The 12297-nt window shown below is 40.0% G+C and overlaps 1 long non-coding RNA gene and 1 pseudogene across 1 annotated transcript; one reads left to right on the plus strand and one right to left on the minus strand.

Annotated features, from left to right (window-relative positions):
• Positions 7-4254, minus strand: LOC107623525 (annotated as a pseudogene).
• On the plus strand, positions 4417-5094 carry LOC110267420. The gene is made up of 2 exons (XR_002355046.1): positions 4417-4873; positions 4958-5094. It is a non-coding gene; the product is annotated as an uncharacterized LOC110267420 (long non-coding RNA).

The raw sequence follows: 12297 nt of genomic DNA on the forward strand, positions 1-12297 counted from the left end.
GAAGAAATTGTTGAAAACAATAAACCTACCTATTTGGAACGCAAACCAGGGATATTTCTAAGTCCCATCTTGCCAAGAACAAGCTTAGGGATAGCAGGAGGGTTATCAAGCATCATGCATTTGCTGAACTCATTTGCAAGCTCTACGAGCCTATACTTGTCGCGCCCGATCTTCTTGTTCGAATTGTAGTAACCAAGCCATGCTTGATATGCTGCTTCTTTGTTCTTCATCTCAACATGGCATAGAGCCCTTTCCACCTGTTATCATAATATAGTTCCGAATCGATGAGTTGAGTACTATAATAGCCCTACAAGATCACTTAAATAATCCCTGAAAGATTGAATGCGTTCGATATAGCTATAAGATTATCTCCTTTTGAAATTTGATCCAACCATTGTGTCACAAACGATGACTGGATGAATTTGTTAGAGACTGAACGAATCATGATGGGTTATCAAGCACCTCTAAAATGAGAAAGTTGGTAAAATAAAAAAGTGAGAGTCTAATCACCTTTGAATCATGAAAGTGGGGCTGACACATGATATAACATATAAGTAACAAATTTAATAGTAATTAACCTCTTAATTATCACTCTAGAATTCTCCTCACTTTAGAAGATCTTTTTCCGTTATTTTGATACCGAAGTGATCTTCAAGAGGCTATTTTGGTATTTCTCTGGGTATACATTTGCAAAACCATAGGAAACATAATTCAAAATTGTCTACATCATCATATATCTAAGAATGAATACCTTTTTCTTTGTGTCAGGATCAACAGAAGGAATGGGAGCTTTCTCAATAGGCAAATCTTTTACGGTAGATAAGAAGAACTCTTCCCATGGAGCCAAAAGCAATATGCCCTGCCCTTCCTTCCCTCGACGTCCCGTTCTACCAAGTCTATGTATATACTGTTCTCTGTCAGTGGGTAAACCAACCTGACCATTGAGAAATGGAGGACACATGAAATTGTTAATTAATGTTTGTTCAAATAATAAAATTTAAAGATTCAAAGTCTACCACATTGCCATCGTGTGCGTCGAACATTGTTCGAAATAGGAGTTATGCATTAGTTACCTGTACAACAAGAGTGACATCTGGATAATCAACTCCACGTGCAGACACATCGGATGTAACCAAGATAAGTCCCTTTGACTTGCGAAATTCTTCAGAGACTCTGGTTCTATAACTCTGAGGCTTTCTTGAATGGATTTCTCTGACATTCAGGTTCAACTCGCCAAGAAGTTCAGCAACAAGTCTTGTCACCATGGCAGTTGTGCAGAACACAAGAACCTGATAAACCAATAGCTACATCACATGTCCTTCCCAAAATGTGTGATAGGAAAAGTAAAACATTTTGTTCTCAAGTCTAAAGAGCAATGAAAAAAAAAACATTTATTGTTAATTAAGAAATTCAAAAGTTATGTATGCATCTTGAATAATAAGGAAAACCGAGAAACCAGTACAACTGGTTGCAAATTAGAAATCACACCTTATAGTCAACATCATCCGCAATGTGCTCCTTTAGAAGAGCATAGAGTAAAGAGAAATGCTTGTCTAATGGGGCAACTAAATGTGCTTGGCGAACCTGAAGTCATCCAAAAACCCAATAATAAAGACAATGAATAGAAATTTTATGGTGGGAAGTGCATATTCACATGCAATACCTCAGAATATAGGTAACTTTTTGGTTATGAGAATAAATTATAAGAAATTACCTGTGAGTGCGTCTCCTCAGTTCCCTCTTGAACCGTATTGATAAACTCATGATCCCTTCTCAAAGCAATATGACAGACTTGACGCACCTTCAAAACAATAACCATATCAGAATGAGCCTGGTTGTCCTATACTCCTATTTTATCTAAATTCTAAAGCACAACAAAGTGTGCATGGTTCTATTCCACTAGAAATAACACTTCAGCCGCAATAATAGAAGGATTTACCTGGCAAGGATTTGCTTGCATACGTTTCTGTTCTAAGGCAAGTCTCGTCCCTCCAATTACAACCTGAACACCAATGGTAGGATGATACTTAAGCAATTTAGCAGCTTCTGTAGCCGCTTGACTTGCAAGCTCTCGAGTTGGACATATGACAAGCACATGAATTGGTGGCCGCCTATGATCACGTTCAGTTGGTGGTGAATTTGCAACAACTTCAATTGATGGAAGCTGAAATAAGAAAAAAATGAAAAAATAAGTTTACTCAAAATTACCATTCATCACTTACTACAGGTGGAATAAAACAAGCACCAAGTTCCAGCTCAAAGATTTGTGCCTCCATCAACAAGCTAAAAAAATAAGAAAGCCCCAAGACCACAAACGAAAAAAATTCAATTAGGTGAATACAAATTTTAAGAGGCTTACCAAAAAGGCAACTGTTTTCCCAGTGCCTGTTCTAGCCTTGGCAAGGACATCCTTACCTAGAAATACAGTTACAATGTAAGCCAACGTCATAAATAAACCGAAGAGATACAAGAATGATGTCAACCATAGCAGGTATAAGTTGCTTTCATGCTAAATATTATCACTTAGGGATAGCCCTATTATAAATGCTAAAGATCTTACATATTTAAATGCTAGCACCCAGCAAACTATATCCTTAACAGTTTACACATGAAGGATCCCAAAATGAATAAGCCAAAAAGGAAAGAGTTAACAGGGCATACTGCAATAAGATGAAATCTCTTACAAATGGCAAAAACACAACCAGCACAAAATGACATTATTGTCAAGATTGCTTTTTCTTAAAATTGATTCGTTGCTCCTGACCAAGATAAAAAAATAAACCTTTGAGTATTACAGGAAGAGTTGCCGCCTGTACAATAGTCATCTTCTCATATCCAGCATCCTTGACTCCTTTTAATGATAGTGGGGAGATTGAACATTGATCGAACCTGTGGCATTATATTTCAAAAATCAGATATACAGAATACATGAGCGGTGGTACAACATAATGAACAAAGCCTTATCCATGGCATCTTAATTAAATATGCAGTAAAGATAATTAAATATGCAGTAAAGATAATGTCCATCAAAACTCCTAATTAAATAATAACAAAATGCAAGTCTCATTCATCTCCTCCACACAGGCATTATAGCCCATGAACACTAGCTAGCTTATGCAATAAGCCAATAACTTTCTAAATTTTTTTTCTTATTCCAATGTACCAATAGTTAATGCCGAACAGACAATACTATGATCAACAAAGTTCAATTTTTTTTTTCCCATGTCTCAACAGTGAATAGAGACATTAATACTGTCATAAAAAAAGGTGAAAGTTTCAACTTCTAAGCATACTAGACATTGTCCAAATTATACCAATTAACCAATGCAAAACCACTTGAACTAAGCTAACATTAGTTTAAAAACAAGTTCCAACCTTTAAGGAAAACAAACAAGACCGAGTTACAAAAACAGATTTTTTTAAGTACCTGGTGTCACTCAAATAAGAATCAGTTCCAGAAGGTGAAGAAGCTCTTGGAGCTGCTGGTGCTGGTTGTTGTTGTTTAGTGCCACCAAACAAAGCAGTTCTACTCTTTCTCACAATCTCATCATCCTCACTCTCACCACTTTCTTCTTCTTCTTCTTCCTCTTCCTCACTCAGAAAACCCTTGAATCCCTTTCTCACAACCACTTCATCATCTTCATCATCGCTCATCAATTGGGGTTTAGGTTTTCTGCTCAAACTCTTCCCTCCACTTCCTCTGTTCAATTCCACACCCCTTCTCTTCCTTGTCCTGAATCCGCCATTGTCTTCCTTCTCCAATTCGCGACCGAATCTGCGCTGCGAAAACCCCGAATTCCGCGAGAACGACGAGTTCGAATTAGTGTCACGGCGAACTTGCCTGCGATTCCGAGTTGACTCGCCAAAGTCCGAGTCAACTCGCGCGGTTCTAATCTCGTCGACCCAGTCACTGAGCTCAGCCTCGTCGTCAATTAAGCTCTTTGGGGTGGCGGAGGGAGAAGAAAGGCGAGGCCTTTCTTTGCGGCGCGTGGAGTCGGAGCGAGTGGAAAGGGCGCGAAACGGTGCGTTTCGGAGGGCGAGGTACTTGAATTTGAAAGGGAAGGTAGGGAAGAAAGTTCTAGAAGGACGAGAGAGGAATAATGAAGATGGTGGCTTCATTGTGAGAGAAGAAGAAGAAGAAGAAGGGAGATGGAGAAGACGGAGTGGGGAGAAGAAGAGCTTAGTTGTTGGCATTCTGAAGAAGAAAGGGATAACGGCTATTGCTTATGGATATTTTGGACTGAGGTTTTTAGGGTTTAAGGGTGTTTTTTCAATTTTTTTTTTTTTAAACTATAAGTAGGGATCATATCTATTGTAATACTTTCTTTATTTTCTAACATGGGCATATTCCATATTAATAGAATAATTGACCATTTGTACTCATGATAGTTCAGAACGTTGACAAATGTACCCATTGTAGAAGGAAATTGACTTTGTAATCATGAGAGATGGTCTCCGTGTGACAAAAATAGCCTGGCTTGAGTTGGCACCTGCTTCGGGTTTGTATAGTCCTACATGGCAATCCGAACCTACCAAAGCCCAATCCACGTGGATCTGAACGTTGTATACGTAGGTAATGGTTGAAATGAAAACCCTAGCAAGCTCTCTTTCCTAATTCGAAACATAACCCCAAATCTGAAATTTTGTTGCAATTCGAACCATAACCCAGAGTGATCTCAGAACCCCAGCGATGTCATCACGCAGATTTAACTCGGATGGAAATTTTGGAACTCGCAGCAGTTCTTCAAGTTCGAAGAAGATGAAGGAGAAGAAGCTCGACGGCAAATGTTTCTGTGGGAGAGATGTTGTGTTGATGGAGTCTGGAACGATTACGAACCCTAACAGATGGTTCATCAGATGTCCTCTATGGGCGGTAAGGGACAGCTGCTGTTGTTGTTGAGGTTAGACAATGATTTCTGAGTTTTAGTTGACAAATTTGGGATTTTTTTTCTCTTAGACAAGAGATTGCAGATAATTTGTTTGGGTGGATGAACTCGAACAAGGATGGGAGGGCGTGGCAAGATGTTTAGCAAAGAGGAAGTTCGAGCATTGTTATGCAACACCTGATGATGGATTGACTCTGAGTTCAGGGGGGGGGGGAAATCTGCAAGCATCATCAATTATGGCTAAGAAGATAGACAAATTTAGGGTTGAAATTAGGGGTGAAATTAGGGGAATTAGAGTGATGATTATTACTGTTGCACTGGGGGTAGCATTTTGTCTGTTTTATGAGTTGTATTTGGTTATGAAATCATAAGACTTGTAAAAAGAGAGGTTTTTGTTCTGTCATAGTTAAAATTTTTGAATGATATGGATTGTTCCTAATCTATACTGGTTTGCTTTTCATGTGATACATTGATGTAGATACACAATGTTTGAACTTGTTGCTGCAATCTAAAATGATTCTGATAACATTAAGGATCAAACAGTAAGCTGGAAATTAGCAACCTGATAATTTTGCTGTTCAATATATGAGTAAGGAACTAATTGGAAGACGAAAATGTTGTAACAATAACAATAGTGATATCAAGAAGAGGCAAAAGATGGCAAGTATATAATTGCCTTAACAAGTAAATTGTTCATTATATATATATATGGATGCTGGAGGTTCCAAACATTCTGATATTAGACAAAAAAAAGCCAAGTACTGGCCACTGAATTTACACCCTCAAAAAAAGCCTTACTAAGTCAGAACTAAGCAATAGGATGAAAATCCATCAGAAAAACATAAGAGTTATGTATCTCACAAGTGTAACCTAAAAACAACAAAAAGCCAGATTCCAAATTTTGCAGTATTAGTCTATGATATTGGGGTCGAGTTACTGCTCCCGCTTGATAAACCATTTTTTCCTCCGCTTGATCCCCGTATCCTGCCTCGACCTCTACCTTGACCTCTCCCTCTATCAGTTGTGCCTGGACCTGTAGCTGTTGGAGTCACAACTCCAGGTGTGGGCATGAACTGCATGAACCGGGTGCTTGTTCCTGCACTAGCACCTTGTAGTGGATGTGGTGTAGTTTGAGAGTTGTGTGTGGAGGGAGTTGTTGCTGGCTGGTTGGTAGCTGGTGTACTTGGCTGCTGTCTTTGTCCGGTCGGAGGCGGGCGTTTAACACTTCTCCTTTTAACCTGTTTTCTAGTTGTTGCATTGGTTGGCTGTGGCTGTGGTTGTGCAGTTGGTGGGGGAGGCATTAGGTGATGCTGCTGCAAACCATAGAACAAGTCAGTTATTATCACACAAGGTTTGCTAGGCAGCTTAGTTAAATGATTAAAACGATGCACTTACTTGTTGAGTGTTGGTTCTTGCAGATTCGTTTCTTTCTTCAGTGGCCTCCTGTTCAGCCTGTGCAGATTCTAAGGTCTCCTCATAGTACATTTCAGCCAGTAAATCCTCATCCTCATCATCTGCTGGTGCTTGTGGGGCAGAACTCCCTTCACCTGCAGCTTCCTTCCGCTTTTTACAACTTCTCTTATTGTGACCAGCCTAATGATAAACGTATTAGTCATAATTTGAACTAGTTATCACATTTATCAATAACTATAGAACAGGACAGAATCTCAACTATAATTGGTTAACCATACCTGGAGGCAATACTTGCAGATAATAGTCCCAATCCTCCTCGATGTTCTATGAGGGTCACTCTTCTCCTTAGGGCCATCATTTCTCTTGTCTCTCTTGAGTGTAGGTCGACCAATTGGTTTTCTATACCGTGATGGCAGAATGGGGAGGGTATCAACGTTGTGCTCCCAGTACTCCTGGCTTGGAACTGGACGCATAGTAATCTGATAGGCTGCGTTGTATGCACCCATGGTGAGCCAGTTGTGGGCATATTCTTCTGGCCTCCTGTTCTGGTAAGCCAGTGCAGCACAGGCATGTCTACATGGTAAACCTGTGATTTGCCATAGTTGACAGCTGCATGTACCTTTGCCAAGATCCACACTTACCTTCGTTGGCAAACAATGCACCTCATACACATTCCCTGCGTCATCTCCAGTAGGCAGAGGCATCCATTTGTTGCTCTCTCACTTTTCCCTCTCTAATATGCTCTGTTGGGTTGGTGCTAGTCTTTTGTTGTACCCAACCAAAGCTTTTTTGTTCCTAGCCATAATCCTCATTACGTAGCACCTGACTTCCTCCAACATTGTAATGATCGGCTTACCCCGTCATCTTCTTAACCTTAGCATTAAACACCTCGCAGTTGTTGTTGGTGTAGTTGTCCAACTTAGGGTATTCACTGAAATGAGCTCTGCTCCATTGTTTAGGACTAATCTTATGCAGGTACTCCCAAGCCCCAGCATTGATGCTTTTCAGTCTCTCCATGGCAGCATTGAAGTCTTGTATTGTGGTTGCCTTGGCACAAGACCACATGCACATTTTCAGCTGTAAGTCACTCCATTTCTTGCGAAAGTTTTGCCATATATGCATTGCACAGAATCTGTGGTTGGCATATGGGTAAATCTCTTGTATGGCTGGGATTAGTCCCTATAGTAATTCATTTAAGTAAACAGTGCTCAGATTTTAAACAAACCAGAAACAGATTTAAGTATTTAGCTAGGCAATTTCCCAGCACTCCAATATCAGTCTCAAAACAAAACAGAGTTGTTTATATGTCTCAGCACAAACCATACATAAGTAAAACTAAACCAGATTCCAATAATAAATCATATGTCTCATTCACTATTTAGCTAGTCCAACAATCCAAACACATCAAAAGGGTTCTCATTCTGATACAATTTTCAGCATTAGGCTACTAATGATTAAGCAATGAGAAAACATATAATTTCTAATACATACCTAAACCAGACACAAAACAAATAATCAGCCATACCTTATTATACATATATTAAGAGAAAACATCAAAGTCACTAAACACATGAATCAGCCATACATTCTTATAAGTAAATCTGCACAAGTACCTTTTGCATATCTGACATGAAGTTAAACCCATTAGCTTGAAAATCTCCCACATCCTCCTGGAGTATCTCCAGAAACCACTTCCAACTTTCTTTGTTCTCTGATTCAACAACTGCGTAGGCAATAGGATAGATATGATTATTTGCGTCCTGTTCTATTGCAGTCAGCAACTGCCCCCCATAGTATCCTCTTATGAAGGTCCCATCCAAACCTATAAAAGGTCGACATCCTCCCACAAACCCCTTCTTACACGCTTCAAAGCAAACATAGATTCTCAGAAAAACCGGATTTGAATCAGGCATGGGATTTGTTTGGATCCTTACTGTCGAACCTGGATTAGTCTTCAGTATCTGGTTACCATAATCACGAAGTCGTGCATATTGTGCAATCTCAGAACCTTTAATCCACTCTTTTGCTTTCTTCATAGCTCTATAAATTTTCCTTTCATTAATTAGTACATCATACTCGGATCTGAAGTATTGGTCAGCCTCTCTAACTGTCAAGTTTGGCTGCACTCGAATCCTCTCCTCCAACTCATCTATGACCCACTTTCCATCTGCTGACTTACATCGATTGTCCCGGCTACATGTATGTTCATTTACGAATGTCTTTACCTGAAAACTCGCTGGAAATGTTCTCTTGGCACAGTAAATTTGCCAAGGACACTCCTCATCATAGCATATAGCCTTCGATCTTGTAGAATCACATCGAGCAAAGAATATGCTCCTTCCAATATTGATATTAAACTTTCTGACAGCCTTTCTGAAGTGGCTTAGAGTTTCAAACTCCATCCCAACCTCCAACCGAACCTGGTTAACTGGAGCATCAGGATTGCTCTGAGGAAAAACTGGAGTTTGTTCGGTATCGTCGTCACTTGCTATGCTATGCAATTCCTCTGATTCATAGCAATGATGACCAGGATTTTCATCAGAGAAATCATCATCATCAACGGGGACGTAGAAGGTTGGAGGCTTGTCTGGATCGGGGTTTGGAATGAAAGACTGGCCTGTAGGGGGGGCCTCCTAGTTGATCTCCTCTTATTCACCTTTGGCCTTCCCTGAACCTCCTCTGAAGGATTGGTCTGATCATTCTGGGGAGTCCTATTGGTGTCAGAGGGTGGGACTGTCTGAGGGATTGATTGTGAGAGTGGATTCCCATATGGATGAGGGGTGTATTGGGTTAGTTGTTCTGGTTCTAGAGGTGCAGAGACATTGGGTTCAGAAGCAGGGACTGAGTCTGAACAAGCAGTGTGTGTTGGTTGCTGATCTTGTTCAATAGGTGGCTGGGAAGGTTGGGACTGACTTGATGGTGGTTTATCTGGTATGCCAGGCATTGGGGGAGGCTGAGAAACCTGTCCTGCCTCAACAGATCCTGAGAGTTGTGGGTCTGTTGTCTCCTCTTCCATAGTGATATTGTCCTCTTTTTGGGCATCCAAACCAGCCTGTGTATGTGCTTCATAGGCCCCTTCCCTGCTCTGGGCCTCACTCCTTTTTCGGTCATCCATCCCAACTTGCAGATTACTTACAATATCAGCATCATCCTCATCTTCCACTACTATCAACCTTCTTTTGGGACTCTTTTTCGGAGTTGGAACCTTTTTAGCACACCGCTTTACTCTCCTCTTTGATGGAGTCATGTTGTTCTCCTCTACTAACACGGGCTCATCCACCGGATGCTCTGTATATACATTTACTCTGTTACTGTTCTTCACAGCTGCCTCATACATCCTAACTATATCCATGTCAACCTTGAGGTCCCTCAACCCATCATCAAGCCCTTTCCCAGGTTCCAGCCAGAAAAATTTAGAAACAAATGTATATCCTATATCCTTCACCAAATCAGATGCGAAAAAACCATTCAAGGTATCAACATTAACCCTCTCTATCTCTGTGACTTCACCATCAACATAAGTAACCTTTCCAGACAGCCCTCTCTCAAACCGTCCTCTATGATTAATACACAGTGTTATATGGATGGTGGCCATTCCTGAAACTGAAATAAACCAACACATTCTAAGATAACAGTGCATGTTACTACACCTAACACAAACCATAAATCAACTACTTCAGCACCTAACAGAAACCCTAAATCAATTAATCAACTAATTTAGCAACTCTCAACCACGATTTCATATGGTAATGTAATCTATCCAACTAGTCTCAGTGACATTTGAAATAAATTAACACTGGCAATGACATACCTCAGCTCTCTGCCGAGCAAAGGGGGTGACCTCTACACCGTCGGCGACGAAGTCACAGGGTTCGAGCTCCGCTGCCTATTCCTTGCAAGTTCCTCTACCACGTTCTCGTTTTGATGGCTCTGTACTGCTCCAAATGCCTTTTCCAACTTCCGAATGACAACGTTGAAAGCCGTAGCTTCAGGGTGATGGTTTCAGAGTGTTCCCGGCGTCTTCTCCGGCTAGGAAACAAAAGGACGTTCTCTGCTAGGGCATAGTCAATGTCCCGCAAATTTTTCTTCAATGTTAAATTTTTTAATGTTAAATTCCACGTAGATTGGGCTTTGGGAGGTTCGGATTGCCATGTAGGACTATACAAACCCGAAGCAGGTGCCAACCCAAGCCAGGCTATTTTTGTCACACGGAGCCCATCTCTCATGGTTACAAAGTCAATTTCCTTCTACGATGGGTACATTTGTCAGCGTTCTGAACTATCATGGGTACAAATGGTCAATTATTCCATATTAATAATAGGAAAAGTCTAGGGAGCCAGCAACTTTGTTAAATTCTGGCCAGCATGTAACCAGCAAAGAAAAGTGAGCCATTGGATGAAAGTTCACACCAATCTCACACCATTAAAACCATCATTGATGGCTATTTGATGGCTACAAATCACAAAAGTTGCTGGCCCCCTAGCATTCCTCTTAATAATATTAAGAGGATTGTGAAAATTAGATTTTTTAGGATTTTGACTTAAGATTAATTAGTGTTTGAAAAAAAAAGTATCAATTAAGTCTTTTACAATATTAAACAATGGACATATATATTTTTTCGTCAATATATAATGCAAAATGAGATGGAGTTACTCACGTATTTTGTTATCTACAGTGGTATGTGTTTTATTGTTTTCACATTAGCATAAAAATAATGTAGTTTTGGACAATAAAATATTTATTATATTTTGAAATTTCATATAAGATTTATCAACTGTTATCTATTTATCACGAATCTTATTAAAACAAGTAAAATTTTGCTCCAAAAGTGGTTATCTAAATAACAATCTTTCGTAAATAGACATGTCACAGTAATTAAGGGTACATATAAGTACCACTGTTAAGTGTTATGTGATAAATTGACAGAATAACATAACGTGTCTACTAATTTAGGGATGGTAAAACTTTCCGAGATGCGGGAATCCATGCGGGAACTGCCTTGAATGGGGAACCAACTATGGAGAATTTCTTACGCGGGAATGGGGATGGGAGACAAAATTCCTCCGAGACAGGCGTGGGGATCCGAGCGGGGATTCCCGTCCCGTCTCCGCTATTCCCTCAAATTTATAAATTTACTGAAGTATCCTTAATAGTTTATTTTTCATATATGTTTTTTAGTCATTTTACATATACACACACATATATATAGAAACCCAAAACTCCTAATGTTCATTTACATAACCCTTCTTCAATTCAGAGATCTCTAACGCTGTCCATACTCTATCCAACCTCTCTGCAGCCACCCCCTCGCCACTCTCCCTTTTCACCGCATCGTCACACCTCACCATGCCATTACCCTCACCGCGTCGTGCTTTCTATTTGCGGCGTCCCTTTTCGTAACTCTGCTGTCGTGTCCATTCTCCTCTTTGTTGTCGCATCTCCCACCTCGTCCACTGCTTTGTCCTCTGGCTCGTTGTTGAGTCCTCTCACCGCGTCATTTTGAAAGAAGTTACCATCGTGTCATTTAGACTTTTTGTATAAAATCTTGTTGTTTTTGTATAGGAAGGATACTTGCAGCTCTATTCATATGAAAATTAATAATTAGTTAAAACTATCAGATAGATGGGGAATAGGGTCCCCGCGGGGAATGGGGCCCTATGAAAAATGAGAATGGGGAGCAATATTCCTCCGCAACGAAAAATAGGGACGGGACGGGAAGCAAATTTGAGGGTGGGGATGGGGAGCAGGAAGGCATCCCCTGCCCCCTCTCTATCCCGTTGACATCCCTATTTATTATCTTAGAGAACCAAATTGATATTTATTTTTTTCAAAGACTAATTCGTCCAAAATCAAAATCTTTAAGGCCTAATTAATTGTCACTTTACTCTAATATTAATATAGACATACATATACTATGTTTAGTTAAATATGTTTCACCACAACAGAAATCATTTTTAGTAACAAATTTTGACAATAACATAATAATCAATATATATAT

This window comes from Arachis ipaensis, chromosome B02, assembly GCF_000816755.2.
Source record: "Arachis ipaensis cultivar K30076 chromosome B02, Araip1.1, whole genome shotgun sequence".
NCBI classification, from domain to species: domain Eukaryota; kingdom Viridiplantae; phylum Streptophyta; class Magnoliopsida; order Fabales; family Fabaceae; genus Arachis; species Arachis ipaensis.